Source organism: Monodon monoceros, unplaced genomic scaffold (assembly GCF_005190385.1).
Source record: "Monodon monoceros isolate NGI ecotype Baffin Bay Population unplaced genomic scaffold, NGI_Narwhal_1 Super_Scaffold_6, whole genome shotgun sequence".
NCBI classification, from domain to species: domain Eukaryota; kingdom Metazoa; phylum Chordata; class Mammalia; order Artiodactyla; family Monodontidae; genus Monodon; species Monodon monoceros.
Window position 1 is genome coordinate 17,497,542 of NW_021703783.1, and position 14,526 is coordinate 17,512,067.

Here is a 14,526-nt window from a genome sequence, read left to right on the forward strand (position 1 = left end):
GAGAGGCCCGCGTACCACAAAAAAAAAAATGCCCTTATCATACTCTCGAGGTCAGCTATAGTACATGATCAGCTAATCCTAGTGTGTTTTGTTTTGTTTTGGTGGTAGAGGTGAAAGAGCTTTTTTACTGAAATCAAAGCGTTGCCATACTACCAGTTTTTCACTTTAGATACCAAAAAATATAAAGAGAAGAATTAGAAAACTGAAGTTTAGCAGCAATCTTAATGAAAAATAATACATTGTGTTACAAGATGTTGTAATGTAAAAAAAAAAAAAATTGCAAATTGCACAGTTAGAGGTTAGCAGTTCAGCCTCCTAATTAGTAGCCTGAGAGGTACTTGTACATAGCTGTTGCCTTAGGCTTCATCAACAGGAGATTATAATTAAGATGTTTCCTGAAGATTTTTTTTTTTTTGGTAGAATTAAGCCTGACTTCAGTTTGTCTTCTAATAATTGCACCAGTTTCTTTTCATTAGTGCTGGGAACAATGCTGAATTTCCTGACAAATCCACCATGATCTGGTTCCTGATTACCTTCTTTAGCTTCATACCTTGCCACACTTTTTGCATTTTAGATCCTACAGTAATAACAAGAGCTAATGTATATTGAATATTTACTGTGTACCAGCTGCTGAATTCAGTGCATCTCAGCTTTTATGCCTCCCGAAAAATCTGACATAGGAATTATCAGCTTTCATTTTATAGATGAGGATGTTGAGGCTTGGCAAAGGTATGGTCATTACCCAAAGTCACAGAGCTGGTAATTTTGGAGACAGGGTTTATATCTAGACAATGCCATTCCAAGAACCCATATTCTTTAAAGGCTGTATGCAGTTTTCCGGTAAATGATGCTTATCTCTCTGCCTGGGATACCTTTCTCATAGTCATCCGAGAAAACAATTAAGAATTCATAACTCAGTTTAAACGTGACTTCAAATGTCTTCCCTATTCTCCTTCGTAATAAACATACTATGCTACCACTGTGTCTAGCACATGTGTTACTGCACTGTCCTTATACATTATTATTTAGCTGTCTCTCCCCTATTCAACTTTGAGCACCTTGAGGGGAAGGACTGCTTTCTACTCTCTCATCTTGCAATTCTCAGTTCCCCGCCCTGTGCCCCTCATGCGATCAACAAATGTTTGTGGAATTAAATTTACGTAACATTTAGCACATATACTATTACTACTTTGCTCTCTCTTCTTTCCTGGCTTCCTAAAATCTGTTAATCTCTCTCCATCTTCTCAAAGTTAAGCTTCTCAAGGGTTGTCTATATTTGGTGTCCTCTCCTCATGTCCCAGGCACTCCTAAAACTATTTCTATCTGGCTTTAGCTACCACTGCTATACCAAAACAGCTTTCGCTTAAGCCCATCAATAAACTTTGCTCGCTAAATCCAGTGGACAGTTTGCATTTTACAGGACTCTCAATAGCATTGGACAGTTGATCACGTTCCTTTGAAACAGTCTCCCAAGCTTCTCTTCCCTATTCCGCTATATACATCTGTCTTCTCAGCCCGCTCTCTGTCCTTGACAAATAACGTGTTTCTCTCAGAGTCCCGTTCTTGCTCCTCTTCTAACTATACTCTCTCCCTAGGCGATCTCATTCATGTTCATAATTTCCATTTCTATCTGTTTGGCTAAGGATTCTCACTTTTTTTTTTTTTTTTGCGGTACGCGGGCCTCTCACTGTTGTGGTGTCTCCCGTTGCGGAGCACAGGCTCCGGACGCGCAGGCTCAGCAGCCATGGCTCACGGGCCCAGCCGCTCCGCGGCATGTGGGATCCTCCCAGACCGACCGGGGCACGAACCCGTGTCCCCTGCATAGGCAAGCGGACTCTCAACCACTGCGCCACCAGGGAAGCCCAGGGTTCTCACATTTTTATCTTTAGCCCACAACTTTCTTCTGGGATCTGGACCCATATATACAACTGTCTAGTTCCTATTTCCATTTGGAATATCAAAGCAACCTTAAAGCCAACATATCCAAAACGGAATTTATTTTCTTTACCTCTCACACAGCTGCAGCAACAGCAGTTACAACAACAGCAGCAAAATAAAAGGCCCAGTCCTCCTCCACTGTGGTCCCCATCTCAAACAGTAGCGTAACCAGATGCCTAGTCAACTGCTCAAGCCGGAGACTCACTGGTTTAAGATTGAGGGTAGATACAAATGACAACTTGAACTCGGTTCAGTTACTTTTGCATTGATTCACTTCTAAAGCAGCAAATCAGCTGCATAAAGGATAAAAATGAGCCAAATAGGCAGCTAGGTAGGCTCATCCTCCCATTGGTTTCCTTGAATCTCATAAAGCCAAGCCCAGTGGATGGTGGGCATCCTCACCACATTGAGTACGATGTGCTCCAGATTGTTAGATTATTAAAGCGGAACCCATTGCTTTGTGTCAGTAACCAACAATGCACTCAGTGAGCCATGTCACGCAAGTGTAAAAAGCAGGGTAAGGCCTTGACTTTCTTACCGTGCCAGCACCAGGACAAGCTCCCTTTATTAGTGTCTGTACTGCAAAGCTGAGAGATTTTCCATTTATGTGTACTTAAGGTCTATCTGGAAAAGTCTAGCCACAGTTGGCAATTACCTTTGACTCTTCCTCTTCCTTACCATTGACAAACCAAGTCCCATGGGTTATAACTCCTAAACATCTCTCAAATCCATCTACTTTCCTCCATTGTTTATCACCTGGATGACTGGTATCCCCACTTCCACTCTTGCTTTCCTCTAATCCATTCACCGTGAAGCAGCCAAAGTGATGTTTTTAAATAGTGAATATATTTGCATCACTCTATTTTAGGGGAATTTTTTGCCAAAGACCAGGTGACGCCCCTTTATTCTTGTCAGACCCTTTTCTTCATAAGAAAGTAAGAATGTTCAGAACTTAAAGAGAAGGGCATCAGTCAGAAGTGGGTTTTTTATTTAATTTTTGCCTTGCTGGGTTTGTTTCAAGTCAAACCATGATGCTCCACCTGTGTTAACCCTATCACCTAGTGCTAGACTGTTCCATTTCAAGGGGATTGTTTTTCGAATGAATTGTTTCATTTCAGCATATACAAACTGAAATAGATCCCAATTCACCTCAGTTCATTACAAGTTATAAACCTGACCCTTAAAAGTTTTAACTCAACACTGTATTTACGTTATTTTTCCTTTGTCAGTTAGCTGGCACTAAGAGAGTTTTTAGGATCCTATAGGCCAGGCGTCCCCAACCCCCGGGCTGCAGACCGGTACCAGTCCGAGGTCTGTTAGGAACCCGGCCACACAGCGGGAGGTGAGCGGCAGGCCAGCGAGAGAAGCTTCATCTGCCACTGCCCATCGCTCCCCATCGCTCACATTACAGCCTGAACCATCCCACCCCACCACCCCCTGTCCGTGGAAAAGCTGTCTTCCACGAAACCGGTCCCTGGTGCCAAAATTGTTGGGGACCGCTGCTATGTAACAATGACTGGATTACACTGATACATAATTTCCCACCCCCTTTGTTAACTTCCAATATTTTCATCTTGTTAGAGGGGCTGTCCAATAATGTATACAATGTACCTTAAAGAGTAAAGCTAGGGCTTCCCTGGTGGTGCAGTGGTTGAGAGTCCGCCTGCCGATGCAGGGGACGCCGGTTCGTTCCCCGGTCCGGGAAGATCCCACATGCCGCGGAGCAGCTGGGCCCGTGAGCCATGGGCGCTGAGCCTGCGCGTCCGGAGCCTGTGCTCCGTAACGGGAGAGGCCACAACAGTGAGAGGCCCGCGTACCGCAAAAAAAAAAAAAAAAAAAAAAAAAAGTAAAGCTATAGATATATATTTACTAAATGTGTCTTGAGCAAGATTCAGCTTCCAAGCTGAACTCACTGTGGACTATTTAGAGGAGGGGTGCTAACAAGCCGGGCAGTTAGTAATTCCTGCAATTGATGGGAAGAACAGAAGTGAGCCGAATCTATGGCTAGTATCCCTGTACAGCCCACTGTGATACGATGCCTATGCACTCTGTTCCAGACAGTTGCATAAGGGATTTCTAGACCTGCTGTAGGTTGAGTTGCTTCCCGCAGGAGGGAGTAGCTTCACACATTACAGGCACCATCCATGCAGACAGCTACTGCAATTCAGATGCGGCCAGTTGAAATTTTAGCAATACCTATGGGAACCATATTGGAACAAGAAAAGTCAACTACATGTCTTTTAATACTAAATATGTTGGGATTTGAATAAATATTCCAAGTATAAATTCAGCTACATACCTCGGGACCTTTGCTACTACTTAACCTCTGTGGCTTGTCTTGCCTTCAACTTGGGTAAAGAAATTGATCCACTGCCACCACCCCCAGCCAAGGGTAGCTTGCTCAAACACCCCCACAGCAGTGTCTATCTACTGCTACCAAGATAAAATTGAAAATTTCTAATCTGTATTGTAAAATTTTATATAATCTACCCCGTACCAAGTTTATTAGCTTTATTTTCATGACTCTCCCACTGACCTATTCCAACTACATTCGTCCCCTTTCAGCTGCAAAACAATGCCATGTTCCATTTCTTAATGACTGATGTTGGGATAACTGAATAGCTGTATGGAAAAGGAAAAATCGTACATGTTCCTCACATAATAATAGTTGGAACTTGTATCACAAAGGAGCACTATCCCTGATGTGTAAAGAACATCTAAAAGAGCTTTTGAAAAATGGTTAAGAAATATAAACAGATGGTTCACAAAAAAATCACATGATCCTTGACCATATAGAAAGCTGCTCATAATTTTAAAAAAAGATGCAAATTAATACCATTATGAGTTGCCATTTCTTGCATATCAGATGGAGAAAAACCCACAAGCTTGACAGCATACTCTGTTGGCAAGGCTGTGGGGAAACAGATATTACCATACATTGCTGGTGGGAATGCAAAATTACGTAACCGACATGGAGGAGAACGTGGTGATATTCAGGACAAGTACAAATGCATTTGTGTTGACCCAAAACTCTCACTTCCAGAAACCTATCCCAAAGAAACACTAACAAAAACACAGAAAGTTGAATGCACAAGGCTATAAATGATAGCACTCTTTGTAACAGCAAAAGACTAAGAACAACATATATGCCCATCTTGAAAAGACAGGCTGAATAAACTACTATGTTATTTTGCACATTTAAATAGTACACAACTGTAAAATGAATAAAGACAGTATCTGTATACTACTGTGGAGTAATTACCAGGATATACTGGCTAAGCATGAAAAACAAGCATGTTTAGAAAACAAACATGTTTAGGAAAAAAAAAAAAAAACACCAGGTATCTTTTATCTAAGGAAGGGGAGGAATAATAATATAGAGAAATGTATTCACATATATTATTTTTAAATGAAGAATAAATGAAAACTAATAAAAATGGTTAGCCATGAGGGGATAGAGAAGACAGAGTGTGTGAGATAGGAAAAAAGCTAATCTTTTCAAAAAGGTACCTTGTTTTGTAGCATAGACTTTGGAAATATGTAAGTTTAAAGCAAAGTAAAATTTAAAAAATAATTGAAATAAAATAAGTAAACCTAATTATGTAGAAAAATGACAGATTAATCACATAGAAAAAAATTATTCCAAATGTCTTTACAACATAGGAATTTATCTATGTATCCCCACTGGGAAGTATCCTAAGGACAAAAATAACTGCAAAGAAATCTTAATCTGTTTTCTGTGATCAAATTGTTAGTAATAATATTGGTGTTGTATACATGTGTGTAATATACATACATTTATTCTTGGACCACATCAATGTATGTATACTTTTATTGGAACATTTAAAATTTGTAAAAGTCATATTGATATTTACAACAATAGAATAAAAAGCCTCGTTGTTCCCTTTGGAGAATGCTAGGAAACCAACACATTATTCTGAAGACAGAAACTAAACAAAGAATGAATGAAGCATTTATCTTGCCTTTCCTAGAAGAATTGCACCTCAGGATAACCTGAGGGAATAGTTTATAAGGGAAAGTTTCTCTATATAGATGTATTCCAGTTCATAATTGAAGACGGAATAGTAATATTAAAATATTACCAGTCTGCACCGTATAGCACAGGGAACTATATTCAATGTCTTGTAATAAACTATAATGGAAAAGAATATATATAAATTCTTTATATTCTTTATATGTATATATTCTTTTCCATTATAGTTTATATATATATATAAACTATATATGAATCACTTTGCTGAACACCAGAAACTAATACAACATTGTAAATCAACTATATTTCAATTTAAAAAAAACCACAACGAGATATAACCTCACACCTGTCAGAATGTGTATCAACAAATAGAACACAAATAACAAATGTAGATGAGGTAGTGGAGAAAGGGAAGCCTTGTACACTGTTGGTGGGAATGTATCAATAAACTGGTATAGCCACTGTGGAACAGTATGGAGGTTTCTCAAAAAACTAAAAATTGAACTGTCAATATGACCCAGCAATTCCACTCTTGGGTATACACCAGAAAAAAACAAAAACTCTAATTTGAAAAGATACATGCACCCCAATGTTCATAACAATATTTACAATTGCCAAGCTATGGAAGCGATCTAAGTGTCCAAAAGATGCATGGATAAAGAATATGTGTGTGTGTGTGTGTGTGTGTGTGTGTGTGTGTATATATATACACATACACAATGGAAAACTACGCAGCCATAAAAAGAATGAAATTTTGTCATTTGCAGCAACATGGATGGACTTGGAAGGCATTGTGCTAAGTGAAATAAGTCAGACAGAGAAAGACAAATGCTGTATGATATCTCTTATATGTGGAATCTAAAAAATACAACAAACTAGTGAGTATAACCAAAAAGAAGCAGACTCACAGATATAGAGAACAAACTGGTGGTTACCAGTGGGGAGAGGATAGAGAGGAAGAACTATATAAGGGTAGGGGATTAAGAGGTACACACTACTAGGTATAAGGTAATCTACAAGGACATATTCCACAACATGGGGGATATAGCCAATATTTTATAATAACTATAAATGGAGTATAACTTTAAAAATTGTGAATCACTATATTGTACACATGTAACATACAGTATTTTACATCAACTATACTTCAATTTTAAAAAGTTAAAAAACAACAACAAAAATATTACCAGACTGCAAACCCTAATGAAATCCTGGATTTATGCAGTGGTGATCAATGGCTCCTGACATCACAAAAGGAGAGAAAATTAGGCTTATATGTCTCCTGATTTGATACCATAGGATGTGTACAACACCTGTGAAGTATTACTGCCAAAAGAAATTGAACCTGAATCTGATCAAATCTCTATACCTAATTACCAGTTTTACAGAAAATGCAGGGGACAAAGGAACATGTTAAATAACATCATGGGGCTGCAATCAGGAAAATCCGAAATTAAGGGCAAGTCTATAGAACAATTTCTCCAACAAACATACTGTTTAAAAAAAAAAAAGGTGACAAAATGTTACCTACTTTAAACGATTTAAGAAGCAATTCTACCAAATGTAGTGTATGAATCTTAATTGGATCCTTATGTTAACAAATCAACTGCAAGAACGTTTCTGAAACAATCAGGAAAATTTTAACTTTGACCAGAAATTTGATAATATTATCATGTTTCTTAGGCATAATAACAGTGTCACAGCTATTCTAACTCTTTGCATTTTGGAGTGAAGGGAAGCAGAACACACCACCCCAAAATATGTCCCTCTGCACACGTGGATTATTTTGAGCTGAAGGCAATCAAGACCCAGCAGATTCAAGAAAAACTTTTCTCTCTCTCTTAACTGTCTAAAAGAATTTAGACAGGGGGCTTGGCCCAGAGAGAGAGCTATTACCAGAGGTAACTTTTCTATCTGAAAGATTTACCTTCATGGTGGGGCAAATATCTGATTACCAAACAAATATTAATGCATATATGTGGAACCTAGAAAAATGGTACAGATGAACTGTTTTGCAGGGCAGAAATTGAGGCAAAGATGCAGAGAACAAACGTATGGACACCAGGCGGGGAAAGCAGCGGGGGCTGGTGGTGGCGGTGTGATGAATTGGGCGATTGGGATTGACATGTATATACTGATGTGGATAAAATTCATGACTATTAAGAACCTGCCGTATAAAAAAAAAAGTGATCAAATGTATTCTATTGGAAAGAAGCAAAAATAGACCATATTTACTGTCTAAATTACAGAATAATTTAATGAAAAGAAAAAGAATAATAGGGAGGCATTATTTTAAATAGAATAACTTGAAACTAGCTCTCTAAGAAGATAATATCAGGAAGAAAGAAGAGGAATACGCAATGCAAAGATTTAGGGAGAGAAGGGATGGTAAAGAAATTAGCTTCTCCACAATAATCTATTAAGAATGTGGATTTATTTATTTTCCATTACAGTTCGGTCAACTTTTTTGCTTTATATGTATTGAGGCTGTTATTCAGAGGATACAGAAACAAAATTGTGATGTCTTCCTCATGATCATTTCAACATTACAAGTGAACTACTAGTAATATTTTCTTGTATGAAAGTGTATTTCATTTATATTAATATTGCTAGACCAGTTTTCTTTTGATCAGTATTCTCATGGTATATATATTTCCCTACTCTTTCATAAAACTTCTGTGTATATGATTTTTGTATATTGTTAATTGTGAGGCATGTTTCCTCTAGAACAGTGTTTATCTCAAATATTCTCTAGTACTCAGAGAATATCTGTCGAATAAATGAGTTTGTTGAATGGTTACAGCACTTCATATCAGTTGTTAGAGAAGTTAAGGGCTTGTGTAAATGGTGGTTCCTGAGTGTTTTACTGGACCACCTGTGTGACCCTCTCGAATACATGCAGATAGGGACTTCCCTGGAGGTCCAGCGGTTAAGACTCTGCCCTTCCACTGCAGGGGGCATGGGTTCGATCCCCGGTTGGGGAACTAGGATCCCTCATGCTGCGCAGCGTGGCCAAAAAATTTAAAAATTTTTAAAAATTAAAAACTAAAAAAACCCTCAAATGTATGCAAGCAGTGCCCGTTTTAAAGAGCTCTCAGGAACTTTTGACTACAGGACCCTCCCTTCCGCCACCCTGCTGGGTGTAGGAGGCATTTCCCCCCTGCTAACCACAAGGCAACCCTGGAGGATGGCGGGGGCGGGGGAGTTGGATAAAATAGATCCTGTAATTTTGTATGTTAAGGAACTGGGGTACGGTGGTAATTTGCCTACAGTTCGTGAACCCTCCCCCTCTTTCCTTCCTGTAACACGGCTCTTGCAAACAACAAAGTAATTTTAAAATTCTATTTTGGTGATTATATTTTCCACAACAAGTGTAAAAGTCCTGAGGCAAAAATGACCACCCTTGTGCCTTGGAGAAAAGTAAGCAAGGGGAAGAAGAATAGCTGAGCCCTGCTTTTGTTGTTGTTGTTAAGGAATTAAATTGACCCTTTATTTGATATCATATTTCCAGTCTCTGGAACAAGCGGTGCATTTTCTCTTGTTCCTCTTGTTCCTCTCAAATGCCCTTTCTCTGCCCACCTACCCAAATCTGACTGCTTCCTTCAGTATCAGTTACTCTTTACTGATCACTCTTTACTCTGACAACACTTTATCCTTATACAGGGTCTGAGGTATGCACCTTGATCTCCAGAAGTTAGCAGTTTAGGTGTGTGGTTAGAACATATATTACATATGAAAAATGTAACTATAATAAATGCCTATATAGTGGGTGTTAATTGCATGGTTTGGACAAAATATTAAAGGAGTTAAAAAAGAATCTGAGAATGGTCAGGGAAGAGCAAAAGTACTGAAGAAAGAATACTTATGGAATAGTGTAGAAATAATAACTACTGTTATTGGGCCGGAATTGGGGGTTTTGGAGAAAAGTGATAGCTTGGAAGAAAGATAGGTTATGCTCAGGACTACACATGGCAACCAGAATTGGGAGGGAGGTGGTTCAATCAATAAAGTGAAGGAGTAAGAACAGTGTTGTGTCAGCAAAGGAAGCCATTTAAGGGCTTTTTGGAGGAAAGAAGCATAATTAGAGCAATATTTTATTACAATGACAGCTCCATGAGGATTCAGGATAAACTGAACTGCTAAAGATCAAAAACAAAGAATCATTGCTGTGCTTTAGTTATTAAATTAACATAAACATGGCAACAGTGTTAAAAGAAGGGAAAACGGAGAAGGAAATTATTAAGGAAGAATTCATGAGACCTACACGCTGTGCATTAGAGAGGGAAATAAAGAAAACGAAGGAAAAAGTATGCCTCTGTTTCAAGACACAATGGAATAGAAATGAAGGCACTATTACTAGACAAAGTGGACTCTGAAAGTCAAGAAAATTGAGTTTAGTTTTGTACATGTTGTTAAACAACAAAAATTCAATGGAGTCAATTTAAGGATCAAATTAGCTTTATTAAACAGTTCGTAATCAAGCAGCATCCACCTAGCAAATAGATAGGAGCTCCCTTGAGTTACGGAAAAGGAAAGGTTATTAAAGGCAAAAAGGGGGGCAGAAACAAAATTATTAACAAAGAATGCAGTTTCAGGCAGAGTCACCTTCCTAATGGGAAAGAAAGTACCTATTGGGCAAATTACCTCGATTAGTGCTGACAGGCAATTCCAGGTTGACTCGTTAAAGGTCACGTTCTGAGGGGGCTGAGATAGCAATTAGGTTAGGTATTAAGTCTTGGTTTGGTGATGTGGACTTAGCATAAATGACTCCATTTGGGGCCTGTTGTTTCTTTTTAGCTGAGTTTCATGATGTCTTCCTCAACTGTTCCAATCTGTTTTGACCACCCCAAAACTTGGTGACTTAACAGCAAGGATTCCTTATGCCAGTTCTGGGGGTTGGTTGGATGGCCCCTCTGTCAGTTTTGCTGGGCCCACTCATGTAGCTGCATATAGGTTGGCCAGGGGGGAATGTGGCCTTACAAGATGGACAGTTTGGCACTGGCTGTCAGCGATAGGTCTCAGGTCTCCTGAGATGGCCTGCCATCCTATGGCGGGTTAGATTAGCTCTAACATGGTAGTCTCAGGCAGAATTCCAGTAGGGCAAAAGCTACCTGCTGCTGACATTTCTTGCCTTAACTGCCTCCAAAGTTTGAAAAGTCCATCTATGGTTAGGACCCATTGTCATGACCTAGTTGCCTCTTTCCTTGTAAAGTGACCTTGATGCCTAAAGTGACACCAAATTAAAACATTTTATTTTTTTATATTTAGGGCCTTGAAAGGTGGGCTTCTTTTAACTGAAGCATTACATGTGTTGGGGTTCAGAGTAGGCCGCCCCAAAATGTACCTCAATGGCATATTGATAATTTTGAATTAAAGCTACTTAAGAAACAGCCAATGCAATAGGGCCACTCTGACCCTCCTCTCTGTCTCCCTGAAAGCAGGTAATAAATGGCTCATGTGAAAGGTGCCCTCTTTTCATCTGGAGGTAGAAGGACACCCTTAACACCAGAGACAGGGAATTGGGGCTGAGAAACCTGTGTAAACAAACCTGGCAACGTCTTTAATTTACTACCCCCAGCCCAAATTCTGGTTAGATTCCTAATTGGGCACCCCAAACCTAAGTTTCTTTGTCCAGTCAATTCCTCACAAATTTATTGTTTCTTTGTCTAAAAAATATAAAAGCTGCCTCCTTTGGTCACTTCTTAGGTCCCATTTCTATGGGTCCACCATATGCATGAATTAAATTTTGTTTCCTTTTCTCCTATTAATCAGTCTTGTGTCAATTTTATTATTAGTCCCGCCACAAGAATGCAAAAAGTGTAGAGGGGGAAATTTCCCCCTCCTCAACACATGTACACAAACATTCTCATAACAAAGAGAAAGATACAAAGACAAAAACATCCTTCATACTCTTTCCCTAGATCTTGTTTTAGTTTTTAAAAGTTATGTATTGAGAATAATCCTAGCTTTGGGGCACCTTGAATTTCCAATGACAGAGTATCAAATCTATCTCTTTCCAGGTAAAGGAGAGATTGTCACATGGCCCATGTTAAAGTCTAATGTTCCAAGAGTCCTTGTCATCCATATCTTTCTCCACTTTTTGTTTTTCTGACTCAGAAATAGAAATGATGGTTTGAGATATTCCCTGAAGATTAGTAATTTGGGAAAAAATTAGTGGGGATTAGCAGAGTGAGGACATCTTCGTCAATGACCTCAATTATTACAGGCTTGGAGTAATGAGGCATGAGGATTTAATAAGGAAGATGTGAGGAGAAAATAGCTGGTGAACAGCATCTGGAACTTGCCTGGAAAATTTTTGCTTGGGGTCAAATTAAATAAATAAGTTAGAGATTGATGTCGATGTCAGAATATGATGCTTTTGTTTAGATGTTTCATTAAGTAACAAGCTAAAACTTAATAGTTCTTTTAAATACTTTTTACAGTAGCAATCATAATTAACTGAATCAAAGGCTCATTTCAGCTCTCTTCTCTTCTCGCCTAGAGTGTAGCCTATCCACAGAGAAGAATACATTTTTGGGCTTATCACATGGTGATGGTAACTGAAACCACAGAAACAGTATCTAGGAGAAAATAGGTACCTTGCTCTTTGGGTGCTTTACACTTTTTTTTTATATTGTTCTGTATTGTGTGGTCACAAAAGTCACAACGGTTTTGCTTAAAAATTCTGGTTCTCTGCATAATATAAAGGAAACTTTGGGAAATCTTTGGATTTCTAATCTTCTAAACAACGCACAAATTCCAAAGCATGAATAGATAATTTACCCGCTCTGTGAAATCTAGAAACTCAGCTGACTTGAGCTGAGGAAGAGCCTATATAGCTAGAGCTTTTGCTCATCTCTCATTGAGCTCTTATCAGGTTCTTCACTTTGGGTAAAGAACACTTTGCTTCACTTTAGCTATCTGAGAGGCTGTCTCCCAGGCTATTGTCTTCAGTAAGTTCCCCAAATAAAGCTTAACTCACAATTTTTTATTTTATTTTTTTTGCGGTACGCGGGCCTCTCACTGTTGTGACCTCTCCCGTTGCGGAGCACAGGCTCCGGACACGCAGGCTTAGCGGCCATGGCTCACGGGCCCAGCTGCTCCACGGCATATGGGATCTTCCCGGACCGGGGCATGAACCCGTGTCCCCTGCATCAGCAGGTGGACTCTCAACCACTGCGCCACCAGGGGAGCCCTTAACTCACAATTTTTATGTTTTATTTTATTTTATTTTCTTGAAGTATAGTTGATTTACAATGTTGTGTTAATTTCTGCTGTACAGCAAAGTGATTCAGTTATACATATATACATATACATACATATATGCATACATATATTCCATATTCTTTTCCATTATGTTTTATCACAGGATATTGAACATAGCTCCCTGTGCTATACAGTAGAACCTTGTTGTTTATCCAGTGGTGTGTGTTTTTATTTCAGTTGACACGTAATCTCAGCCCTCTTTGATTGAGAAGTCACATTCATTCACTCACTCAACAAATCTCTTGAGTTGCAGTTGTGTATATGTAAGTTAGGCTCTGGGGATACAAAGGAGTGGCATGATCTCTTTTGAAGGGATTTACAGTCTAGAGTTAGAGATGGTCCCCTGTGGGGCAGGAAGAAAATTTTCCTCTACTCTTCTAGGTTCTTCTGGCTGGTCCAAGAATTAAATTGACATGAGACAGATTAATAGGAGAAAAATCAAACAAAAGTTTAATAACATGTATATGAGGGTGAAACCCAGGAAAACAGAGTAACCCACCCAAATAGCTGAAACCCTCACCTGAAATGTCATCTTCAGCTAAAGACAAAAGAGGATGTTGTGGGGAGTGGTTTGGGACGTCAAAGTGGAGGAAGGCAATTTACACAGAGATGGAAAAGCAACTGTTTGGTAAACAAATGTTTACTGGGTCATGCAGAGACAATGAGACCCAGAGAGAAATTTTAACAGACTTTGCTACGTTCCTCTCTGTCTACACAAATAGCTCATACTATAGTTATCTATGACGATAGCTTCCTTCCTGAAACAGGTTCTCTATCTAATTCTTTTAGGCAGTTGTGGGAAGGTCAAAGTTTCTTCCTGAGTCTTGTGGGCCTTGATTGTTTTCATGCCAAAGAGACATTTGTGGATAGCAAGGCTTGCTCCTCTATACTCCTAGCCCAGAAATGCAGTGCAGCAAGGCAAGTACTACAAGAAAGGCAAGGCCAGGGAGGGGAGAGAACATTGAGGAGAAACATCTAACTCAGTTTGGGGGCATCAAAAAATGCTTCCCTGTGGAAGTGTTTCCTATTGCTGCTGTAACAAGTTGCCACAAACTTAGTACCTTAAAACCACACACATTTGTACAGCGTGGCAACAATAGTTAATGATACCGTATTGCATATTTGGAAATTGTTAAGAAAGTAAATCTTAAAAGTTCTCATCACAGGAAAAAAGATTGTAACATGTGGTGATGGATGTTAACTAGACTTACTGTGGTGATCATTTTGCATTATATACAAATATTGAATCATTTTATATATATATATATTTTTTTTTTTTACTGGGGTATAGTTGATTTACAATGTTGTGTTAGTTTTTGGTGTACAGC